The sequence below is a fragment of the Penaeus monodon genome, chromosome 13 (genome assembly GCF_015228065.2).
Source record: "Penaeus monodon isolate SGIC_2016 chromosome 13, NSTDA_Pmon_1, whole genome shotgun sequence".
NCBI classification, from domain to species: Eukaryota; Metazoa; Arthropoda; class Malacostraca; order Decapoda; family Penaeidae; genus Penaeus; species Penaeus monodon.
The window spans coordinates 24,523,969-24,541,468 of record NC_051398.1 but is presented as its reverse complement, the minus strand read 5'-3'; positions in this window follow the sequence as shown (position 1 = coordinate 24,541,468).

Sequence of the window (17,500 nt, the reverse complement as noted above, 5' to 3'; positions counted from 1 at the left end):
GATAAAATCACTGCAAAGGGTAGGCAAGGAGTCTTGACACCGTACATGAATGTTTGTGTGTGCCCGGCCTACAAGCCGCACACTCATAACAGTGGCCAATCAAGTAATCTTAATGCCCGGATTTAGAGTCACGTGTGGGCAGCAGAGCATCCAGATCCAGGGGGTAAATTGGATATACACCTGTCTGCTAGCCTGTCACACTACAATTTAGCAATTTTAATATGGAAAAAAATTACGTGATGGGAAAAAGTTAAAAAGGGGCCTTTCGTGCCTCTTTATCTCCTTTTCCTCAGATGGAAACGTCTTGTGGTGCATGGGCTTGGGTTCCTTGGGACTTTTCCTCCCAAAGTAAGGTCTTTGGAACCATCAGTTAAGGCCTTAATGGTGACATATCTAGCTGCCACCACATCCACAGGGGCCTCCGCTGCTAGACAGAATGCCTCTGAAGTAAAGATTCAGGTATGCCCTTTTCCTAAAGACTCCTTTCAGAGTGGGGTCTTTGGAGCCGTCAGGTAGGGTTAGGGGGCCCCAATGGGACACTCCGTGGGCCCCTACATCCACAGGGTTTTGCTGTAGGACCTGAGCCCTTTTCTTAGGGTGAAATAAAGCTTTAGGTCCCTCCTTTTTCCCGGAATAAAAAACCCCGGGCCCGTCCAAAAGGGCAGGTAGGGTTCAAAAGATACCCCAAGATCCCGGGAAAGGGACAGCTTAAAAGGGTGGGGTACCTTGACCCAAGGGGCTGCCAAAAACCCTTATAAAGAGGGGGTTTTAAGAAATGAATACCCTAATCCAATGGGGAAATGTCAGGGGAAATTTATGCAAAATGGGAAGAACTGCAACTCTGATAGCTTTGTGTAACCCCGTTTGGTATGCCAAAGAGATTAGACCCTGGAAAAAACGACCGTTCCCCGATAAGTCCCAGTTAACCCCATTATGGGGCCTTTAAATGGGCCTCATGGAGGAGTAGCAAATGGGAGTAGGTATTTCCCCTTTCCCGGCCCTCCCCCTGCACAACGCTGCAATGAAGTGCGGAATAGGCTTTTACACGACCTTACACTGTTTCATCCATAACTAACTTCCTCCACATAATCTCAACATAAATGAGTTGGAAGATCTACTTGAGCAGTTGTCACATCCATTTCTACTTTTGGGAGATTTCAATGGTCGGCATCACCTCTGGGGAGGCCTGATGAATGCCAACAAGCTGTCAGAGCAAGAAAAGCTGCATTAAGGCAGTTGAAGCGACGCCCCAGCGATGTAACCTAGATCCATTACAAAAGGACCCGAGCCAAGGCCATGCGAGTGCTAAAGGAGGCTAGATGGACGTCTATGCCCTTAGCATAGGTATGGGACAAGGTGTGTAAGATCACTGGAAAGAGCACATCCTTGTCACACCTGCTTTGAAGAAGGATGAGCATAAGCATACAGGCAAAAAATGTTGCAAATGAGCTACCTTAAATTCATGGCAGAGATCTCTGGAGCGTCTTACACTACTTGATTCTCCACTCTTCGGGGTGTACAGGAATGACACCCAGTGTCGTTCTTCAGTAGGACTGCAGTAGCACTTCCATACAACTTGCCATTTTTGCACAAGGAGATGAGTTCTGCTTGGCAGCTCTGCTGTAAAACTGCCCCAGGAAGTGACAATATTTTGTACCAAATGATATCTCACTTACCAGAAAACTCCCAAAAGTTCCTGCTGGGCCTATTCAATAGGACCTCTAGGGAGGGTACAGTGCCATCCACATGGGAAGAGTCTATAATCATTCCTGTTCCTAAATCTGGCAAGGATGCTTCCGGAGAAAATGGTAAACTTCAGGTTGACATGGCTGCTAGACCCATATTGTTATGGGTTTAAAAAATTGAGATCTACCACAGGTGCACTTGTGAGGATGGAAACTGCCATACAGAATTCCTTCGTACAGCGATGTCACATGTTAGCAGTCTTCTCTGACCTTGAAAAGGCTTATGATACTACTTGGAAGCATGTCATACTCATGAAGCTGTATGACATTGGTTTAAGAGGAGTATTACCTACCTTCATACAAAACTTCCTTACTAACAGGAAGTTAGGAGTTCGGGTGGGAAATAATTTCTCTAACATGGAAAATCAGCTGGAAGGGGTCCCACAAAGGAGTGTCTTAAGTGTGACCCTGTTTGCCATTGCTATAAATGACATGTAAAAGGTGTTCCAAGTGCTGTTCATGTAATCTGTATGTGGATGACTTCCACTGTACTGCTCAGGAGGAAGCTTACAGGATGTGCATGGACACATGCAGACTGCAATAAATCAGGCTGTACAGGGGGCAACATACCATGGGTTCAAATTTTCTCCAAGCAAGACCATGGCCATACATTTCCACAAACGAGGAAAGTTCCATCGTTCCCTCTATTTAGGAGCAAAACCCACTGCAATTTGTCCAAGAGTGAGTCTTGGTCTAATTTTTGACTCAAGGCTTACATGGGTGCCTCACATCAAACAGTTAAAAGTGAAGGCTACAAAAGCTTAGTATTTTGCGGTTCTTCACATTATCTTGGGGTGCAGACGCACAACGCTTCTACGGCTTTACGAGCATTATTCGTAGTAAGCTTGACTATGGATGTGAAGCTTATTCATCTGCAACTCCCACTGTTCTCCGGATGTTGGACTCGGTTCATAATGAAGCTCTCAGAATCTGTACTGGGGCTTTCAGGTCTTCACCTGTGGAGTCCCTGTATGCTGAGAGTGGAGAACCACCTTTTCATTACACGGGACTACATGAACTGATTTACTACACGAGACTACAAAGGATTCCAGGATCTCCTACATCCAGATTGGTTTTCAACCTCCTTGAGGATAGCCGATCCTATGGTAGGAGAATGAGGAATCTTGTGAAGACTTAATTGAAGTCTCACTAAGGTTCTGGCTGTTGGAATTCCCAATTCCCCCCTTGGACTAATCAAGTTCGAGCTGGATTTGGTCGGAATTGGGAAAGGGAGAGATCTGAAGCAGAAGTCAGAGAGAGATTTCTTCAGCACATTTTAAGTACCAAGATCAGGATGCAATATATACAGATGGTTCGAAATCTGAAAATGGTGTGGGCTTTGCAGCAGTGAGCAGAAGAAGACTGCATCTGGCAGTCTTTCTCTAGCAGCCTCGATCTTCACTGCAGAGTACATGCCATCCTTGCAGCAGGTAAGATGACTAGAGATCTTATGAACCATTCTATTGTGATATATTGTGACTCTCGTAGTGCTTTGCAAGCAATCAAGAGCTTAAACTCATCACATCCAGTAGTGAGGGAGGTTCAAGATTGGCTTGCACTGATGTAAACACGTAAAAAGATAACCTGTGGGTGCCAGCCAGTTGGTATCAGTGGGAATGAGGAGCTGATCAGAAGGCAAGGCAGCTGCCTCAGCCTTGTGATGCTCGTTTTCCTCTCCCACACCGACCTGAAACCCAGCATCAGGAAGTTTTTCGGAAATGGAAGGAACAATGGAGCATACTCCAGAAACAAACTGCGAGAGATTAGATATGATCTTGGCAGTTGGGTGACTAGCATCCTTCCCAACGAAAGTGGAAGTTGATTAACAAGGACTAAGAATCGGGCACACAAGACTGACTCATGGGCGATGATGGCTAAAAGTCAAGCACTTGTGAGGGATGCCAAGAGCCATTAACATGCACATGTAGTGGAAAGATGTGCAACATTCTCAGACCAAAGACGTATGTACTTGTCTCCCCATATACACTGAAAAATGTATTGGGGGAGGATTGTGACATAGAGGGTCTTATTAGTTTCCTTAGGGAGATAATATTTTCAATAAAAATTTAATTATGATAATATTATGCAATAATTTTATACACTTAGAGCATAATATTTATGCTTTGATTTAATATGTTATTGTTATTTGTAAGATATTTATTGATAGATTTTAAAGTTTTAAACAATTTTTAATATTTCAATTAAAAAAAGGTTTTCCCCCGCCGCAATTTTGACCTTAGCTGTTGACGGGGGGCAGAAAAAATTTTTAAATTTAATTTCAATCAATTTTTCGAGAAGCCAAATCGCGACCCAGCCCGAAGTCCTCACGGGGAAGTAGCCCGGAAAGGGGAAGGTGCGCTCCGGACTGGGGATTCGGTATAAACCTCCTTATGATTTTTATGCGGGTTTTGGATGCAGTCATTTGATGGGATAATTTAGTCAGGGGGATATATTTTAATATTTTTCCCTTTAAAAGGGTTTTTGTTTTGATTTTCAGAAATTTCTTTATCCAAGTTTGCAACTTTTGACGGAATTATTTTGCACTAGGGGTGAGTTGTTATTAATTTTTCAGCTAGGAAGTATCGGGGTTTTTGTGTAAAATTTTCCCACTTTCCTATTAGCTTCAGTGTAAAAACTTCATGTTTTCTCTTTATTTTGTTTAAGTCTCATTTCTCCTTCGGGAATCCCTGCACCCCGCAGATTCCTGTGGGGACCCCCCAGTTAAACTTTTGGAAAAATCTGGGTAGTATATGAGATGGTGTCATGGGTTCAGACTTTTATGGGCCAAAAATTTTAAATCGAGTTTTAAAAAAAATTTAATTTTAATTTGGAGGTGTGCCGGGAATTTTGGCATCTATTACAATGCATTGGCTTTTGGAGGAAAGGGTTTACGGGGGAAAAACATCATATCCAAACTTTGACATATTCAGGGTTTTTTATTTAAAGAAAAGGGTCAAAAAAACTTTTCGTTTGCCCCCATTCCCCCTTTTTGTTCATACAATGGGGAAAAAACTCCTTTAAAACGTCTGGTCCTTCAGGCTCCCCAAAAGGAATTTTCCCAACTTTTTTCCAGGTCTTCAAACCCCGTGAAAGATTACTCCCTTACAGGTATTTGGGCCAATTGGGATATTTACTTTAACCCCGAAAACCCATGAATTTGCGTCAGCTTAAGTAAATCCTTAATCTGGGAGTTATTTTGAAATTTAAAAATTTGAGGTTTCCCCTTCGCAATTTTTTGACAAAAATCCCCTTTCCACTCTTTAAACGCTTTTTCCATTTGAAAACCTTCCCTTTTCTCAGTTGGGTTTTGAAAAGTGGTTTTTCTCTTTTTGTCATTTGTGGGGGTTTTTTTGTTTTTTAGTCAAAATTAAAAAAAAAAAGTGTCATGAGGAGGGAAGAAGGGGAGCTGGGGGAAAATCATTCACATGGGTATCAGACCAGGCCCGCCCCCCTTGGCCCCAAAGCCCTAGTCCTAAAAGGGATTAAAAAAACTTGTTTGAGGGCTGATTTATGTGGGGGGGACATTTCCCTTACCGCCGAAATTGTAGATAAAAGGACGGTAATTAAATGCCCCCCCCAAGGGGAATACGGGAGTTGAAAGGGAAAAAACCCCGGCAGGATCAGGAAAAGTCACTTTAAGGGGGAAAAAATTTGGGGAAAAAAAGAAAAAGTGCCCCCAAAGGACCCCCCCAACCCTACTGGGCTGTAGAAGAGAGCTGCAGGTTGGGGGTGGGGGTGCTGATTTATCCCTTACTGTAGCTTGTGTCCCCAGCAAAAAAAGAGCATAAAGGGAGGGCAGGCAAAGACTAAAAAAGTGTAAAAAGGGACTTTCTTTTTTTCGGGGATTTTTTGGGCACAACACCCGGGCATGGGCCCAAAGGGTTTTTAAAGGGCCAAGGGGATCCTATTTTTTTATCAATCATTATAAGGTCTTTAAAGTTTTGTCCCCTTAAAAAAAACGATTAATTTATTTTTTTATTTTTTTTAAACGTTTTTTTAAAAAGGTTTGTTTTGTGAGTGGCATTTTTTTCTTCTGAAAAATTTTTTTTTATGGATTGTCGGGGTTATTATATTTAGGGAAGGTTATCATGAGGGGGCTATTGGAGGAGTTTTTTTGAAAAGTGGGAAATTGTGGGGGGAAAACCCATTTTATTTATGGGCATGGGGGGGTTGGGGCTTGGGGGGCGTTAACTCTAGGTGCCCCAAAAAAACCCCACCTCCCCCTTCTTTTTTTTTCGTGGGCTGTGTCCCCCATTTTAAAATTGTTGGTTAAATTTGTTCCCCTTTTTTGTGGTTTGGCCCCCAAACCATTTTGCCAAAAGGAGATGTTTTTTTTGCTTTTATAAGAGACACAAAAACACCAGATCTGTAGGGACTTTTCAAAAGGCCCAAGATCATCAGTTGCCCCGGAAATTTTGGTCAGCCTGCTCATTCCCCAGGTCCCAAGAGGGGCCGGGTCCCCAATTAGTTGGGATTGATTTATTGGCAAAATGTAGTTTAAGAATATTCCCCAGTAGTTCATTTTTGTGGTTTCTAGTAAATTTAAGGGCCCTTTAAGGAACTTCATGCAATCTAAAAAAATTTTCCCTTTTCTATTGGGGTCGGGGATAGTGCAAAATAAAGGGCTTTTTTCATGGCAAAAAGTTCAGCAAGAAAGATCGAGGGATGTTTTGGGAGTCTGAACTTTAGTTCACATTCAGTCGACCTTTACACCCGCACCCAAACATTTCATTGTTTTGGAGCCGTTGGTATTATTTTGAAAAAAAAAAAGTTTAAAAAAGGGATCTCTTGCCCTCTGGCGTAACCCCAAACCTCCGGCCCCAAAGGCCCCCTTGGCTGAGGGGAACCCAATCAGCCCAAAGAAAAAAATTTGGGGTTTCCCATGGCGTTTATGTTTGGACTAAACCCGGGGGTATCGTGGAAAGAGATTGATTAAATTTTTTAAAAAATTACCCCTGCCGGGGTCACCAAAAACTAAAGGCATTTAGCGGCGAATAACCCTTGTTAACCCCAAGAAAAAATTAAAAATTTAAACCCCCTTTAAAAATTTTCCCCAAAAAAATTTTCTTACAAATAAAAATAAATAGATTAAAAATCAAAGCATAAAAAAATTTGTCTAAGTGCATAAAATTTTTTCCAAAAAACTTAGGGGGCATAATTTAAATTTTATTAAAAATATTAGTTCCCAAAGGGAAAAATTAATGGGAACCCTCTATGTCACAATTTTCCCCCAAATTTAGGGTTTTTCAGTGTATAGGGGGGAGCAAGAAACATACGTTTTTGGGTCTGAGAATGTTGCACATTTTTCCCAACTACATGTGCCGATCTTTAATGGTTTTTGGGGGAAATTTCAAAAGTGCTTATTTTTAGCCATCATTGGCCCATGAATCTCTTGTGGCCCGATTTTTTATTTTGGGTTAAAATACAACTTCCACTTTTCGGTTGGGATGGATGTTAGTCGCCCAACCCCAAAGGCCCATCTCTAATGTCTCGAAAGTTTGTTTCTGGAGGTATGCCCCCCTTTGTTCCCTCCATTTATCAGGAAGACAACTTCGAATGGGGGGTTTTTAAGGTCGGTTTTGTGGGGAGAGTGAAAAGGGAGCATAACAAGGCGATTTGGCAGCTCCCTTTTTCCCTTTTCTGTTTTCAGCTCGCCCCTTTCCCACTAAAAACCAAAAAATGCGCTGGCCCCCAACAAGAGTTATTTTTTCCGTGTTTGGACATCAGGCAAGCCAATCTTGAACCTCCCCCCATTTTAAGGATGGAAAAGAGTTTAAGCTCTTGTTTGGGTTTGTAAGGCACTACGGAGTACAATATTCAAAACAGAAGGGTTTTGGGAAGATCTCTAGTCACTTAATCCCTGAAAGGGATGGCATGTAACTCTGAAGTGAAGTCGGGGGCCGGGGGCCTAGAAAAAGACTCCCAGATGCAATCTTCCTTCCCCTCACGGGCTCCCAAAAACCAACGCATTTTAAAGATTTCGAACCATTTTGTAAAAAATTGCAGGGACCCCCGGTATTTAGAAATGTGCGGAAAAAAAAATTTTCTCTGGATTCTGCTTGGGGTTTCCTTTCCCCCCTTTCCCCAAATTCCGCCCAAATCCAGCTCAATTTGATTAGTCCAAGGCGGAAAATTGGGGGAATTCCCAACACCCAAACCCTTTAAAGGGGGAGACTCAAATTAAGATTTTTCCACAAGTTTCCTAATTTCTCCCTTTGGATCGGCTATCTTAAAGGGGGGTTTGGGAAAACCAATTGGTTTGTAGGAGATCCGGGAACCCTTTTTTAGTCTCGTGTGGGAAAAAATCAGGTTCATGTATTCTCGGGTTTTAATTTGAAAAGGGGTTCCCCACCTAGAATAAGGGACCCCCACAGGTAAAGCCCGGGAAAGCCCCAGTACAGATTCGAGACTTCTTTTATGAACCGAGTCAAAACATCCGTAGGAACAGGGGATTTGCAGATGAATAAGTTTTCACATCCATAACAACTTAATACAAAAAAAGGCTGGGTTAAAGCCGTAGTAGCTTTGGGGGGTTTTGCACCCAAGATAGATGTGAAAAAAACCCGCAAAAAAATAAGTGTTTTTGACCCCTTTATTTTAAACCCTGTTTGATGTGAGGCCCCCAATGTAAGCCTTAAAGTAAAAAATTTAGACCAAGTATTCCCCTTTTGGAAAAAATTGCAGGGGGTTTTGTTTCCAAAAATTAGAGGATGAGGAGGGAAATTTTTCCTGTTTGGGGAAAAGGGTATACCCATGGTCTTGCTTGGGGAAAAATTTAAACCCCATGATATTTTGGGTCCACTGTCCCAAACCTGTTTAAATTGCACCCTGAATGTGCCTTGCACACCCTGTAAGTTTCCCCCTGAGCAGAAACAGGGGAAAAAGTAACCCACTTTAAAAAGGAATTAATGAGACAAAAACCTTGGAACACCTTTTACAAGTCATTTATAGAAAAATGGCAAACAGGGCCCAAATTTTAAGACATCCCTTGGGGCCCCCTTCCAGCTGATCTTCCAGATTAGAAAAAAATTTTTCCCCCCCGAATTTAAAAATTTTGTTGAAAGGGAAAAAGCTTTGTTTTAAGGGTAGGTAATGCCTTTTTAAAGCCAATGTCATACAACTTTTTGGGTATGCCATGTTTCCCCAAATAGTTTCAAAAGGGCCTTTTAAAGGGTCAAAAAAAAAAACTCCCTAATGGACGTCGCTGTGCAAAAGGAAATTTGTATGTTTTTCCAAACCCTTTAAAAAGTGCATTGTGGTCGATCCAATCGGGATATGGAGCAGCACTTTCCCCCTTTGTTCTAGCACCATGTCAACCTAAAGGGTTTCCCTTTTTCCCATCAGCTTTCAGGGTGCAGCGGTGAGGGGGATTGGTCTGTAATTTTCCCGGTTTTGGAAGCATCCTTGCCAGATTTAGGGACAGGAATGATTATAGGGCCCCTTTCCATGTGGATGGCACTGTACCCTCCCTTATATTCCTATTGAATAGGCCCCAAAAAGAACTTTGGGGTTTTCTCTGGAAGTGAGATATCATTTGGTAGGGGAAAATCGTCCCCTTCCTGGGGCAGTCTTACAGCAGAGCTGCAAAGCAGAGGGCCCTCTCCTTGCTCCCCCAAAAAAGGAAGTTGTAAAGGGGAAATTCTGTGCAGTCCTACTGAAGAAAGGGCACTGGTGTTTTCCCGTTCAGCCCCCAAAAGTTGGGGGGAATCGGGAGGGTAAAAGCTTTAAAAGGAGATCTCGCCATGGATTTTGCTAGTTTATTTTGCAAAATCTTTTTTTCTGTGATGATTATGCCAAACAAAACTTCAAAAAAAACCCAAAAGGGGGTGACAGTGATTGTCTTTCCCGCGAATTTTCGAAACCCGGGCCCATACCCCGGCTAAAGGGGGTCCCCGGTTTAAACAAGGAGCAAAACTGTCTCCATGGGCTCCGCTGGCCTCCTTTTGCACCGCCCCGGGCCTTGGCTCGGGTTTTTTTGTAATGGACAAGGTTACATCACTGGGGGGTCGGTTTTAACTGCCTTAATGCAAATTTTCCCTTTCTCTGACAGCTTGTTGGCATTATCAGGCCCCCCCATGGTTCCCCGGGTCGACCCGGTTAATGCCCCCTACTTTTGGGGGAAGGATGCTTCCCGCTGCAAGGTGAATTCGTGATGTGAAGTGGGTTAAAACCCCCGCACCCCCCAAAACACGGAAATAAATTTACGGGCCCCTTGGGAATTTCTGCAGTGATCTAAAAAGATTCCCGTCTTCATGTTCAAGTCCCCCATCTCTTCCCCCCATTGGGGTGGAATACATTTTACCTCCCCCAAAAGTATTGGGGAAAAAGGTCGTTCCATGTAAGTCTTCCATAAACCCGCCCAAAGGGGAAAATTTATCTGTGAATCAGGTGAGACAATTGACAGGTCTATATTGAAGAATTTTCCCCGTTTTAATTTGGAAAGGGGGGGAGTGTCACTGTTCAATAAAACTGCATCTCCCCTTGGGAGCAAGGGGTCCCCAAAGGCCCTTCCTCCCAGGGTTCAAAAAAGGGGGCCCCCCCAAAAGGGATCCCAATTGAAAAACCCCCCCAAAAAGTAGAAAATTTGGGGAAAAGTGGCAATTGCCCAAGTAGATCTTCCCAAATTTATTTTGTTGAGATTAGTGGAGGAAATTTTAAAGAAGCAAAAAGTGTAAGGTCGTGTCAAGCCTATTCTCACGGGCCCTTTACCTCAGTGTTTTTCTGCAGGTGGGTGGCCCCGGAAGGGGAAATCTTTTACGTCCATTTTCTTGGGTACTCCTCCATGGGTCCATTGTCAAAAAAATCCCATTTAAGGGGGTTGAATTTGGAATCCTCTCAGGGAAATCGGTGATTTTTCCCCGGTAAAAATCTCTTGTAGGCAACACAAACTGGGTTTCAAAGAAGCTTTTCAGAGGGTTTAAATTCTTCCATTTTTCATGAATTCCCCGACAGTTTCCCTTAAAATTTAAAATTTTTTTCATAAAAGGGGTTTGGCCGCACCCTTTTGGGCAAGGTTTGCCCCTTTTCACCTTTTGGCTTTTCCCTTTCCCGGGGTTTTTGGGGGGAGTCTTTTGAGGGGTTTGTTTACCCGGGAAACTAGTTTCCACAGACTTCCTTTTTTAACCCGGCTTAGGATTTCTTTGCCTGGACAAAAAAACGGACCTGAAACCTTTGCTTCAGGGGCAAATTTTGGCCCAGCAAACAGGGGGCCCCTGGGATGTGGTGGCCCGTGGAGCGTCATGTTTGGGCCCCTGGAGCCCTTCCTGACCGGCCCCCAAAGACCCCCCCTTTAAATTTAAAAAGAGTCTTTTTAACCCGGGTCAGGGGTTTCCCTTTTCCCGGGCAAAGGGGCAAACCCGAGGCCTTTTTTTAGGGGGATTCTGCCTAGCAGCAGAGGCCCTTGTGGATATGGTGGAGCCTTGGGGTGTCACCTTGAGGCCTTGGGGGGCCCCACCCGATGGCTCCAAAGAAACCCTTTCTTTGGGAGGAGGAAATCTCTTTAATAGACCTCTCACTCCTTTCTTTCCCCTTTCTGGTGGGAATTTCAAAAAGAGGCAAATTTTAGCAATTGGGGACTGAGGGTTTAAAAAAAAGTGGCAGAGTGTGGGGTGTAAGAAGAAATTGGGAAGGGAAGGGGGGTGGGGAAGGAGGAGGGGGAAAAACCGAAGCCAAAAAGGGTTTACCTGGCTGTTTCAAACAGCACCCCGGGGATGGCGCTTTGCCTCTCGAAAAAAAAAAATTTCTTTCCGCCCCCTTATTTTCAATACTTCTTTTTCAAATTTTGTCCTTTTACACTGCTTGAAAGCTTCATGAAACTTTTTTGCAGGGGTAACCCGCTATGGACCTGGAAAGTTGTCATTCCCTTGATTGGGCCCCGTTGTACCACACTTAACAAATATTTTTTGGTTTTCCAATTTTTCCTTTTAAAAAGGGAAGATTTGGGGTTTCCCTGGCCCAAATGGCTTTTCCTTGAGGTGGTAAACCCTGCCAACTTAAATGATTCTGGAAGGACCAAAAGTATTAAAAATTAGAAGGAGAGCTGCTGTAGACTGTTTTCCCAAAACCCTCAACTTTTTTCTTTAAAACGTTTTTTTTCCATACATTAAAATTCTCTAGTTCCCCTAACAGTTTTTCCTCAGAATTTCCCCATAGGTCCGGGAAAAGACAATTCCCTTACCTGATTTTAGGGTTTTTTGAGAACATGAAACTTTAGCCCCAGGAAGGGCGCCCTAAACGACGCAGACGGTCACTTTTCATCTGATGACGAAACCTCAACCCATTAGGCTACCATCTGGTTGTTTGGGGGATGCGAGGATCCCGTTTTACATACTTTAACAATTTTTTTGAAAGGACTTCGAAAAATATCAAGATCCATGATTTAACACCTTCAATGGTCTTCATACTAGGGGACTTACTAATATGAAATGTTTTTATATTTACCAGGTAAGTTTCCTTAGTGGATTGAGGAGGACTTTTCCCCTTCTTTTCCTGGTTTGGGGGGCCCGGGAAAACCCTTACGATCCCCTTCTTGGGCCCTTTTGGAAACTGGAAAAGGGTTTCCCAAAAGGGGAAAAAAATGAGTTCCGAGGAGGTTTGGGGGGTTTCGTTTGGTTGTAGGGAGGGGAGCTAGACTTGTAAATTTGGGAGACTTTTATAAAAAAATTGGAAAATTTTTCATTTTTTTTACCCCCCACCCCAAACCCTGGAGTCCAACGAGGGGAAAAGCTATATTTTGGGGCTCAAAAAACTCCCAACAGCCCCCAGGGGTAATGAGGAAAAAATACGCAAACCCCTATTACAGTACTAATGGGAGTCGCGGGACCTAAAGCGCTACCCACTAAATAGTACCTGCTTGAACCCCCGCCATATTTTACCAAACGATTGACTTGAACCGGGGCCTTGATCAAGCCCCCCGTTAACCCAGAAAAAGGGCCCCCAAAAAAGGGGGTGTTTCAGCTGCAGGGGGCAACGTTTCAGAAACGCTCAACCTCCAGGACTTCCTTTTCTCTGGTAATTTGGGAGCCCCCGCCCCGGCAAAAAACACGGGGAAGAGTTTTTTCCCGGTCCAAAAATGGAATGAAAAACCCGGGGTTTGTGCACCATCCCCTCCATAGGGGCCCTTGGGGCACCAGGGGAAACCCTTTTGTCTCATCCACCTCCCCTGGTGACCCCCCCAGTATGGGGAGCCCCCGGTCCCGGGTCACCAGATCATTGGGACCTCAAGCCCCCCACCGCGGACAAGGCGGCTTTTCCCTTGGGGGGGGCGATGGTAGAGAGAAACATAAAGGGCTTTTCGCCGGGGGTTTTTAGTCTCGTGGCAAAAGGGGCCCAATGCCCCTATTGGGCCCTTTGGGGGCCATTTTTCGGCAAGGGCAATTTGGGCCCCCCCTCTGAGGCGGAGGGGGGGTACTCCGGGCTCCCCCCTCAAGCGCTCGATCGGGGTGCACTTCAAAGGGCTTTCCAAAAACACAAAGCAAACAAGGGACTTGCACAGATCCCCAAAACCCTTTTAAAAAAATTTTTCTCCCATGCCGAAAACCCTAAAACGATTTACCCCCTTTAAATTTCTTTAGACCTAATCAGGGCTTTATATACCATTTCCAAAAAGGGACTGTCTATCAGCTCCCCCCTTTACCACCCGGAAATGAAATTTTAAAAAATTTTGTGCTTTTTTAATTTATTTTTTTAAACTTTTACCCCCGGGTCTTTCCAATTGGGTCTTTCTATCCAAAAAAAATAGCCCAAGGGGAAAATTTGGGAGAATTTTGAATAGGTATGGAATCATATTTAGTGCCAAAATTTGGGTTTTCGATTTGCTGAGAAAACTGCATTATGCGGAATTTCCATAATGCACAATTTATCAGCGTTTCGTGAGTATTTTAAAATTTCGAGGAGGAGCTGGTAAGATTTTCATTAATAACATAGAAAAAATGTTGGTTACCCGGGGCACTTCCTTTGTGGGACCCCCTTTTCCTGGACAAGAATGTCCGAAAAAGTGACATTGTCGGAAAATAATTTGACAGCAAAGTTCTTTCAGAGATGAAATTTGAATAAAACAGGCAAGTTTCCACGTAATCCAAAGCATAAAGTTTTCTGAGTAGGCCATATGCCATGTCATGTCGTAGGCTTTTTCTATATCTAAAAATACTGAAATCAAAAATCTTTTTGGCAATGGCCTCTTGAATATGACTGTCCAGCTTTACTAGTTGATCGAGAGTTTGGGGTCCCTTGCGGAAGCCGCACTGCTCGTCAACTAGCAAATTACTGGAATTAAAAAAATGCAATAGCCTACTGTTAACAATTCGTTCCATGGCCTTGCATAAGCAACTTGTCAATGCAATTGGGCGGTAGGAGATGGTAAATCTGGGATTACCCCCTCCTTTCAATATGGGAATGATGTGGGCGAAGTGCCATGAGTTTGGAAAAGTGTGGCTTTTCCAAATTTCATTGTACACTTCTAGCAACTTAATCATGTCATCATGATTAAGATGCTTCATCATCTCATATCGAATCTCATCAGGGCCTGGGGATGTTCCTCTACAGGCTTCTAGGGCTCGGACAAGCTCATCCATTGTAAGATCTTTATTGTAATCAAAGTCATCTCCTGTGGCAAAGTGAATTGGTTGCAGCTCAGCTTCTTCCTTGATGGTCAGGAAGGTGGAATGGTAATTAGCTGAGCTGCTTGTGTGAGAGAACTGTCTGGCGAGTGCATTAGCAATGTCTCTAGCTGAATCTAAATTAGTGCCCTCTTCAATGATGTTGTTGATTTCAAAAGTTGATTTTCTCTTTTTGATTTTATTGATAGTGGACCAAACCTCTGATATTTTGTAATACTGTTAATTGTAGAGACAAATTGTCTTATTATTCTACGAGCCCTAACTCTTGATAGTTTGTAATTGCAAAAGTTCTCATTTGTGATGTTATTTTTGAAAAGTAGACCTTATTGCATCGGCACAGCGCCCTGCGGCAATCTGGTGTCCACCATGGAACTCTATGCTTAACGCTATCTGTCGAAGTTTTAGGAATGGATAGCAATGCTGCTTCTATAATCGAATTCTGAATATTGTTTGCATGAATATTTAATCAAAATAGGAAGATGATCGCTTCCCAACGAGTTGTCAATGGTATGCCACAGGCACTTGGCTGCTATTGATGAAGAGACCAGTGATAAGTCAATAAAGCTCAAATTACCGGTATTATCAGTCCACCCGCGTCGGACTAACCATCATTCAAAGGACTAAATCAGACTCATTAATCAACTTCACTACTTGCTCACCTCTACCATCCACCCGCAGGGAACCTCATAACAGTATGATGAGCATTAAATCAGCTAAAATTACTTTATTTGTGGCAGACGTTCCTGAAGAGCAAAAAGCTCATCATAGGCTATCACTGCATCAGGTGGACAATAAAGTGAACATATAGCCAGATACGTGCCATTGATTTTTACTTTGCGTGCGACAAACTCCAAAGTAGAATCAATGGTCACTTCTGTAAAAAGGAGGCTTTGGTGGATGTACATGGCGACTCCGCCTCCACCCCTACCCTCACGATCCTTCCTTCATAAATGGTAGTTCCTCAGCGAAACGACCTCGTCAGAGACGAGGTGTGTTTAAATGCGTTTCTTGGAGAACTATAATATCAGGAGCATAGGACGAGGCTAATAATTTAAGGTTATTTACTTTAGATCTAAGACTTCGACAGTTCCATTGTATAATGGTCGACGCGAAGATTACGTTTTATGGGGTTTGGAAGTGCCTTGTCCACCATTTTTTTTTCTTCTTTTTTTGGGAGGGAGCGCCTCCTCTCCCTCGCTTCCCCGGGGGACCTCTTTTGGGATGTTTGGAGACAAAGTCCCTGTCCTGCACCTCCTGGCGGGGGGAAAAACTGACAGATTGCGTCTGCTTCTCCGAAACCCCGATCGCGAGCCAGACGAATCCTCACGGGAGTACCCGAGGGGAAGGTGCGCCCCGGACTGTGATTCATATCACCTCCTTATGATTTTATGCTGGGTTTGATCAGCCATTTATCGACCAATTTAGTCAAATGATTTTTTAATATTTAATTTTTTAAATGGTTTGTTTCATTTCAGAAAATTTCTTTTCCTTACGCAAGCTTTTACTGACTTTATTTTCACAGGGTGATGTTAGTTACTGCTTCGCAAGAGAGGGGTTTTGTGTCAATTTTCCCACTTTCCTCTTAGCTTCTAAAACAAACTTCATGCTTTCTATATATCAAATGTCTCATCTCCTTCTTCAGGACGCTGCATCGGCAGATCCGACTGATGGGCCTCCCCATTAGCACATTTGGAATCTGGCTATACATGTGATGGTGTCATGGCTTCAGACATTTCCGCAAACAAATTTACCGAGTCTTTATAAATACTTTTAAATGGGGTGTGTCCGAATTTTTGGCTCTTTTACAATCATTGGCTTTTGACTAAGGTCTTACTTGTACACGTTCATAACCGACGTTTACATACCTGGAATTTCATCCTTTCGTTCGCACTTCCCCTCCTTTTTTGTCAACAAAGAACATCCCTACGCTTGGTCCCTTTATGCTCTCAAAATTTCACTTTCTTCATCTCCTCAAATCCCTGTGGAAAAATTACTCCCCTTCAGGCATTTGGCCAATAGGGAAAAGTTACTTAACTCGAAAATTGAATTGCGTCGCTTAAATAAAACCTTAAACTGGGATTGTATTTTACTTTACAAGGAGGCTTCCATCTCGCAATTTTTTACAAAATCAAAAACGCCGTCCCCCTTTACCTCAGGACCTTTTTATGATGAAGGGGTTCACGTTCAAAGCGTTGATTTTCATTCCGCTTTTACATTCCGCAAAACCTCGCATTCTTTTTGGGATTTTGAAATGGGCTTCTCGTTTGTCATTTGTGGGGGGTTCCTTGTTCGGGTCGAATTTGTCATAGATTGGCCATGGTCGCCCCCCCTCCTTGAGGAGGGAAGGGTGCCGGGGGATCACCCTGGGGCCGGGCCAGGGCCCCCCCTTTGCTCAAAAATTTTTGTCCTGAAGGATTTGAAACTCTTAACTTTTGGTATCAACCCCAACGCAATGCTAAGAGAGTAAAAACATTTTTGTCCTCTACCCCCCCTAGAAGCCCCGGTTGCGTTCTCCTCCACAAGAGGTCGAGTTATTAGGGCACTTCCTTACCGCCGAAATTTCCTAGGCGAAGGACGGTAAGTAGATGCCCACCCCCCAAGCGGATAGGATCACAAGGAACTCCGGCAGGGTCGGAAAGTCACATTAGAGGAAAAAAATTTAGAGGAGAAAAATGCGCCAAAGGACCCCCAGCTACTGGGGCCTCCCTACCCGGGGGGAAGCCCAAAGGGCTACCTGGTGTAGAAGAGACAGCGGTCTGAGGTGGGGGGCTACTAAACTACTGAGCCTCGGTCACCTGCAAAACAAAACACTGAAGGGGCGGAAAACCTATAAAGTTCTTAAATTTCAGGATTTTTCTTTACTTTAATTTACTTAGACAAAATCAGGGAAAAACAAAGTCAACGAGGCGAGAGGCCCCGGCTGCAGGGGACCTTGTGGCACAAGACTTGTATTTTTGCTACTGCGTTATAAAAAGGGCTGAGCTCTGCAAAATCTCAAAAACAGTGATAAGGGATCTTTTTTTTTTTGGATTTTTTTCCCGGGCAAATTCCAAGGATTAAAAAATGGGTCCCTTTTTTCGTCCCTAGGGCTTTTTTTCCCCTTAAAAAAGTGCCTTTTTTTTTTTATTTTTAATAAAA